The following is an 8,917-nucleotide window of genomic DNA, read 5'->3' as shown; positions in this document are numbered from 1 at the left end:
TTTCCAGAGTGGCTGCACCAGCTTGCATTCCCACCAACAGTGTAGGAGGGTTCCCCTTTCTCCGCATCCTTGCCAGCATCTGTCATTTCCTGACTTGTTGATTTTAGCCATTCTAACTGGTGTGAAGTGATATCTCATTGTGGTTTTGATTTGTATTTCCCTGATGCCGAGTGATATGGAGCACTTTTTCATGTGTCTGTTGGCCATCTGGATGTCTTCTTTGCAGAAATGTCTGTTCATGTCCTCTGCCCATTTCTTGATTGGATTATTTGTTCTTTGGGTGTTGAGTTTGCTAAGTTCTTTATAGATTCTGGACACTAGTCCTTTATCTGATATGTCGTTTGCAAATATCTTCTCCCATTCTGTCAGTTGTCTTTTGATTTTGTTAACTGTTTCCTTTGCTGTGCAAAAGCTTTTGATCTTGATGAAATCCCAATAGTTCATTTTTGCCCTTGCTTCCCTTGCCTTTGGCGATGTTCCTAGGAAGATGTTGCTGTGGCTGAGTTCGAAGAGGTTGCTGCCTGTGTTCTCCTCAAGGATTTTGATGGATTCCTTTCTCACATTGAGGTCTTTCATCCATTTGGAGTCTATTTTTGTGTGTGGTGTAAGGAAATGGTCCAATTTCATTTTTTTGCATGTGGCTGTCCAATTTTCCCAACACCATTTATTGAAGAGGCTGTCTTTTTTCCATTGGACATTCTTTCCTGCTTTGTCGAAGATTAGTTGACCATAGAGTTGAGAGTCTATTTCTAGGCTCTCTATTCTGTTCCATTGATCTATGTGTCTGTTTTCGTGCCAGTACCATGCTGTCTGATGATGACAGCTTTGTAATAGAGCTTGAAGTTCAGAATTGTGATGCCACCAACTTTGGCTTTCTTTTTCAATATCCCTTTGGCTATTCGAGGTCTTTTCTATCTGTGCAATAATTTAATACATGAGTGAAAAATATGTGTCTTGAAGAAATATAATATAGAACCAACAGCACCTTCTGCAATGGGTGGAAATGTTTTATATCTGCACTGTCCAATATGATAGGCACTAGCCATATGTGGTCACTGAGCACTTGAAATGTGGCTAGTGTGACATTTTATTTAACATTAATTAACTTAAATTTCCTGTAAAATAGTAAAGGGGGCCCGATATAGAATTTGGCCACATGTCCTGGCAGTGTTCCCTGGAGCTGTTCTAGCTAAAGGACTTAATCTTTTTTCCTTAGCAGAGGTATCCATGTAATGAATCAGAGTGCCTCAAACAATCAAAGCTGAGGAACATTCTGGCAGGATTCTGTAAATATTCCTTTGTTCTGACTTCAACAAGCTAGATGTCCTGCTCATGGCCATTTTGACTTTGAATGGAGCTTGACCATAAGGGGAATGTGCCTAGTAAGGACTCTACCCCTATTGCCCCAGGGCACCTCTTAGTTTCTTGGAGCTCAGTTAACACAGTGGCTCCTGACAGTGCTAACCAGCCAGATTCTCAAGGCCAGAAGACTAGGGGGAAGCCCTGGAACATGCTTTGTGAAATGGTTTGTTCCCTTGTGGCTCCTCTGGAGCAACTAGTGGTAACCTTAGGAGGGCATGACTCTCTCTACATATTGGAGCACAGTATAAGGCATACAAGAAAACCCAAACCCTGGGAGGGTAAGAGACCTTCCAAGCTATTATCACCAGTAAGTGTCTGAACTGAAATCAGAACCCTCAGCTTTTGTGTTTTAATCCCTTTGCGCATTCACTACACCACATGTGGTATGATCACTGAACGGCATCCTCCCATCCCCAAATTCATGTTGTATTCCTAAGCCCCAGTACCTTAGAATGTGATTGTACTTGAAGATAGGGCCTTTAAAGAAGCAATGAAGTTAAAATAGGTCATTAGGATGAGCCCTAATCCAACTGACAAGTGTCCTTATAAGATGGGAAATGAGGAGATAGACATGTACAGATGAAGACCAGGCAAAGGCAGAGGGAGAAGGAGGCCATATTCAAGACAGGGAAAGAGGCCTCAGAAGAAATCAACTCTCCCCACATCTTGATCTCTGACTTCTAGCCCTCAGAATTGTGAGAAAAAAATTTTAGTTGTTTAAACCACCCTGTCTAAGGTACTTTGTTATGGCAGTTCTAAGAAACCGTTTCAATACCCAACCCCCTAAAGGACTTGTAAGCTAAACAAAATATTAAAATAATTCTGCTAGGTTGCTTATAGTTTTAATTAAATAGTAGCAGGTGATATTTCAGTAGCATGTATGGCACTCACCACTGCTGAAGAGTAGATGTGAAGATTGATTACACTTGCAGATCCATCTGAAATATTTTGCTTTAGAATGACAAGGAGTAATGAGACAATGTCAGTTACTATTTAAGAAATAGCAACATTTGGATAGGTAAAGATCTGAAACATTATTTTTGAGAGAAGGAAAGAAAATGACATAGATGTTTGAAGTGCTGGCCAAATTTAGTCCTTTTAATGAATTGTAGTCTAGAATATCATGGTGCTATAATATAACAATACATATGCAAAACTCCTTGTATTTAAAATTGTTTGTACTCTATTTTGGTAACTCCTGGATTTCTTCATTCAAGTCTTTTGATAATAAGTCAGAATTTCTAAAATCCTATTAGCTTGTTCACTTTCTAGTTCTCTCTCCAGCAGATCCATCATGGCCTAAAGGATGCTGATGGTGATGCCCTTTTCTCTAATCTGGGGATCATGCAGATGATGACAGTGTTTGATGTGATTTTAGAATTTTAGGAAATGCAATACTTTATTGTCAGCAAGCTTGAGAAAAAAAAATCCAAGTAATATGAACCATGAGAGACTATGGACTCTGAAAAACAATCTGAGGGGTTTGAAGCGGAGAGGGGTGGGAGGTTGGGGGAACCAGGTGGTGGGTATTAGAGAGGGCATGGACTACATGGAGCACCGGGTGTGGTGCAAAAACAATGAATACTGTTATGCTGAAAACAAACAAACAAACAAACAAATAAATAAATAAATATAAATAAGCAAAACAACTAAACCAAAAAAAATTGAGAAGAGAAGGCAAATCTGAAATGGAAAAAGATACACAAAAGCGCATGTGCAGACCATTCACAAAACACATATATTTAAATTAGTCTTAAATATTTTATATAATAAGTTTTATTTGTAACAAAATACAAATTTGATCTGTGATACGATTTCTTATCTATCAGTTTGGCAAGAATTAAAAACATTAAAAGAAAAATTTTCAGGACATATATTTAAGTTAAAAAAATAGTAAATAAATTCTTACAACAAATTTTTAAGGAGAATGAGTTTGTGATAGCTACCTTTAACTGCTAAACAAAATGCGATACATTGGGTGGCTTCAACAGTGAATATTTCTCACTGTCTGGAGCTGGAAAGCCCAAGATTAAGGTACAGGTCAAACTGGTGTCAGGTGAGAACCCACTTCCTGTTTCACGGGATGGTTTTATCCTCACAGGAGATCATCTCTTGGGCTCACAGGAGGCAGAGAGAGAGAGATCATCTTTTTTATCTCTCCTCCTTTAAGGGCACTAATTTCACTCATTAGGGTTCAGCTCTCATAACCTCATCTAAACTTACTTACCTTTAATGACTCCACTCCAAGTACCATCACATTGGGGAATTAGGGCTTCAACATATGAAGTTTGGGGGACACAAACATTCAGCCCAAAGCAGAGTTGAAAAGCTGTTTTTTTAGAGATATGCCTTTTCCTTTATTCTGGAAAAAGAAGTAAAAACTCATAGTATCATTGGTTATTTTCAAGTTTTCAGATTATTGGTGAATAAAACTGTGCCTTTCAAAACTGGCAGCTTGTGCAATTAGTATTAGTTTACTCCTCAGAGTAGTATATTAGGCAGAAATTTATCCTGATCTCAAAGCAAACCTTTAATGGGATATTTAATTCATTTTTTTCCATAGTTCTTTGTACTCAGTACGTAGGTGTATTGCATCTGGTAGAGGAAAAAAGTCAGTCCTCTTCCTGTGTGTCTCTTTTACTCTCGCTCTATAATCCTCACACCTCTGACACCAGATGTGCGGGGCTTTCCCTACAACAAGCAGCTCCTGGCAACACTAGCTGAGTGTCCTATAATTTAACTTTATTCTGATACTATATGCCTGGAGATAGTGGCAGATCCCACCGATGAAAAGCTCCATCGCACAAGACTATCCTCCCTTCAGATGCCATTTGCAAATAGAAGGTCCCCAGGTTACCCACAATTTCTGTCTGACTTGGCTATAAATTGGAAGTGACCTCCAATGACCTGCTACTCTTTGGATTCGATTATTTTCTAGAAGAGCCTACAGCACTCAGGGAAATGCTTCTGTTTATCTGTTTATTAGAAGCTATGGTAAAGGATACAAATGGACGCCCGCTGATAAGAACTGTGTTGGCAAAGAATGCAGGAAGGGACGCAGAGCTTCAGTGCCCTCCGGGGCGCCGCTCTCCCGGTATTCCCACGTGTTCACAAACCCAGAGATTCTTGAACTCCACTCTTGATTTTTATGGGCATAAATCTGGTAGATTATTAATTCCATTTTCAGACCTTGTACCCTCTCTGGAGAATGGGGTCTTGGGCTGAAAGTTCCAAGCATCTAATTAAGGTTTGGTCTTTCTGGTGACCAGCCCCCAGTCAGGGCTCACATAGATCACTTCAGTAGAACAAAAACCACTCCTATTACCCAGGAAATTCCAAGGTATTTAGGAACTCTGTGTCAGGAACAAAGGTCAAAGATCAAATATTAGAACAAAAGATGTTCCCAGTGCTCTTACCACTTAGGATATTACAAGGGTTTAATGGAACTTGTAAATTCCATAATTTATACAGGAACTGGGAGCAGAGACCGATATGTACATGTTTCCATTATCTCACAGTCTGAGTAAAGAATAACATAAGTATTAAATAGAATTAATCCACTGTAATTCCCAGTCTAACATGGCAAATCACTTTCCTAGCAACTTTTTCTCTTGTGTCCATCATCCTACTATGTCTTCATGACAGGAATATTTCTAAACTAGAAACTTATTTTCTAATTAAAATTTCTAAAATTTCTCCATAATCTCTGATATAAATAGATAGTATATATCAAGATGTTAACAGATTCCTCATGAAAAATGAGTTCTGTTTGCAAGTCAGTCTGAAAAATGTTGGTCTAAACCAAATTGAACATTTTTTTTTTTAAATTATAGGAACTCTCAGTCTTTGAGTGTTATTGTGCCCTGTAGGCCTAAGGTACAGGAAGCTACAGAATACAGTTTTCCATATATGTTTCTTTTTTTAAAAAATATGTTTCTTTTATTTATTTATTTGACAGACAGAGATCACAAGTAGGCAGAGAGGCAGGCAGAGAGAGGAGGCAAGCGGCTCCCTGCCAAGCAGAGAGCCCGATGTGGGGCTTGATCCCACACTCTGATATCATGATTTGGGCCGAATGCAGAAGCTTAACCCACTGAGGCACCCAGGCGTTCTCCCAAATATGTTTCTTATAAACCTTTTATCACAAAGTACCTATGAATATTTTGAAGGACACATTTAAAAGTAATGAACAAAACAGAGCTACAAGAGGTGGGATTTCCACATAGTTCTTAATCCTGCCCATAAGATTTTGCTCAAGATCTGCTCTTGCTCTGCAGTTCTACTGAGCTGTTGCAATTCCCAGAATGCACCATGCTTTGTCCACATTTGCATATGAGGTTTCCTCTAGCTAAATGTCCTTCATCCATTTCTTTGACTTTCAGCGTCTACTTGTGTTTTAAGAATCTCATCTGAGTTTTGTTCTCTTATGGAGGCTTCCCTGTCCTGCAGGTGAGGCTTGTTCCTCTGAATTGCCCTAGAACAATGGTTCTTAAACTCAAACATCATTCAGTGTCTCTTATTGGGCTCAATAAAACAGGGACTGTTGGGCTTCACACTAACATTTCTGATTCTGGAGTGGCGTCTGAGAACTTCACTGAGTCCAACTCACTTCAGATGGGGAAATAGACCCAGAGAGCTTCACAGAGACAGAATGGTCAGTTTGGGAAATGGAACACCTAGGTTCTTATGCACCTACTCCTCTTAGCAATCATGTGATCCTAGAGGAGAGTTTTAACCTTTGTGACTCCTATTTTCCTCCTCTTCAGAATTGGAATAGTGATGCCTACCCTGTCTAGATATCCACAAGATCAGATGAGGCTATATGAAAGCAGGCTGTGAACGCTCCATAAATTCCAGGCTTTATGATAAACAGGATGGTATATTAGTTTTCTCAGTCTGCTATAACAAACTTACTACTAGCTGGGTGACTTCAGACCAGAGAAATTAATTTTCTCACAGTCTTGGAGGCTAGAATTAAAATCAAGGTATCAGGCAGGGTCATCCTCTCTCCACAGCTTCCAGTGGTTGCTTGGCAATCCTTGTCATACCTTGGCTTGGAGCTGTACTCCTCCATTCTCTGTCTCTGTCATCACATGGCTGTTTTCTCTGTGTGTCTCCATGTGCTGATATCTTCTTATAAAGACAGCCATATTGGATCAGGGTCCTACTCTGGGGTTACTTCATCTTAACTTGATTACACTTGCAAAGACCCTGTAACCAAATAATGTCACATTCACAGACACTGGGGTTAGGACTTGAACGTGTCTCTTTGGGAGACATAGTTCAACCCCCAACAGCTGGTAGCGGTCACACAGTTGATTAAGGTAGAGGTGACCCAACAGTCTGCCTGGGACTCTTTCTGCTGTAACTGTCCCTCAGAACAATGTATTATTTAAAATATAACTCATGGGAAATTTTACTAGTTACCAAGCATGTTTAGATGTAGCCTTAAGAAAAACACATAATGGCAACAGGCCTCTGGGGGCAGAGGACGATATACGGCCTTGAAGCCGAGCAGCTGGGGATGCCCGGCTCGCTCAGGGCCGAAAGCCGCCTGCTTCAGTTTTCTTTTATCTCCCCTTTCCCCTCCGAGAGCACCTGCAGCTAATTAGATAAGTCCTTTGAATATGATTGCTCAACTATAAACTTTATACTGCTGGATCAGACATATTTTGCCCTCCTCCTTGTTTATCTACAAGGCATATGATTAATGTTTGGCCTTCTTCGGCTCTTCTGTTGATTACTGTCTACATCTAATAGAAGCAGGACTGAGGAGTTGTTCAGGGCAACAGTCTTTTCTACTGTTTTCCCCTGCTCCCTTTCTCTTGCAGCTGACTTGTTTGTGACTCATTCTCCCGTGTACTGTCAGGAAGCGGCATTCTGCTGTATGACATCAGATTTCACTTTCAAAATAATTTAATGCATATCTGTTTTCCATCCTTTATCCTTATGCTTCTCTGCTTGAAACTTCAAGGGCTTCTGTGGTCACCTACTAATGATTAGAACATTGCCAACACTGACCAGAGACCGAGTAGACCTAATATAACGGTCACAGTGGGGCCAGTGCATAGCAAGGAAATGGATGGGTGGTGCTACTGACATAGTGATGGAATTAAGAAAGAAGAAATTACATAGAGGTCGGAAGTGAGTCTTGTTTGGTAACCTCCAGATTCAAGTGCTGGTGGACCCACCGCACAGTGAAGGCCTGGGGGATACTGAGAAACCAAGTACAGTTGTATGGATCTGAAGACTCAAATATGATTGTGATGCCCACGAACACATAGGAATGATCAACTTTTGGGGTCAGTCTTTATACAGAAGAAAGAACAGAACTGTGAGATGAGCAGTTTAGCTTTCATCTTACTGGTTGATATTTTCATTTGTTATCAGCATTGTTCACAGTAGTAGATCAAAAGCCAAAGTTATGGTGTAATTAATGTGTTTAATCACTAATTAATTAATCAGTGCATTTATTTGTTTCAGTATTTGTTGAGCCTGTAATGAGTGCACAGTGCTTTGCTAGGCACTTGGAGTTTAAGAGACAGAATCAGATGTGTTCTACATTCTCAAAGAACTTACCATCTGGGGTAAGAGGCAGATATTAAAACCATCCAAGGCAAAGGGAAGTCCAGTCCTTTCTAAGTTGGTACCCAGGGGAGGCATCATTGGGCAAGTGGCACTTGATACATGTTTTGATGGATCAACAGGTATCAGCATGTTGAGAGAGGGAATGGAGGGAGAAGTCTGCTCTTCCTTCATCTCTGCGTCTTACTGCAGGGTTGTGACTCAGACGTAAACAGGTGGAGAAAGATGCAGAGATGTGTCTAGGGTCATAGTATTGAATGAGGTTACTCAGTGAGAACTCAATGGAAGGCAAAGAGTTCAAGCCAAATAGAAGAATAAGAAGACTGATTTCTGCTTGGACATATTTTACACTTTTGGGGCGGGGGAGCTCTGTGTTAAAGAATTTCAGGGATGAGATAATGCCTCCTAAATCCTTCGGTTGATCCTTTTGCAGGTTTTTATGTTGATTGACCAAAAATATGGTTTGTGAAGAATATATATGGTACATTTATTTAAGTGTGATTCTATAGATGAAAGCATTAAAGAAAATCTGAATCAGTTTCAAAGGATTATAACAAATCCCTCAGAACATGCAGCAAAATTTTCTAAAAATTTGGCAGCATTCTAAATGCTATTGTGAAATAAATGTTTTTGGTTCTATTTTAGCCTCTGATTTTATTCTTCATGGCAACTAAGTCATATTTCCTGTTCCCTTTCTTCACTTAATGTTACCTTCTATTTTCTTACAAAACACAGAAATTACCAGGAATGAGCTCCCTTCCTTTGGTGCCTTTGACTTTCAGGCATATGTATTTCTCTGTAGTTCTCCTGAAGAATTACCTCTGTTTCTTTTTTTTTTATTATTTATTTTTTATTTTTTTATTTTTTAATTTTTTATAAACATATATTTTTATCCCCAGGGGTACAGGTCTGTGAATCACCAGGTTTACACACTTCACAGCACTCACCAAAGCACATACCCTCCCCAATC

Source organism: Mustela nigripes, chromosome 3 (genome assembly GCF_022355385.1).
Source record: "Mustela nigripes isolate SB6536 chromosome 3, MUSNIG.SB6536, whole genome shotgun sequence".
NCBI classification, from domain to species: domain Eukaryota; kingdom Metazoa; phylum Chordata; class Mammalia; order Carnivora; family Mustelidae; genus Mustela; species Mustela nigripes.
The sequence above is the reverse complement of the archived record's forward strand: the minus strand, read 5'-3'. Positions refer to the sequence as shown.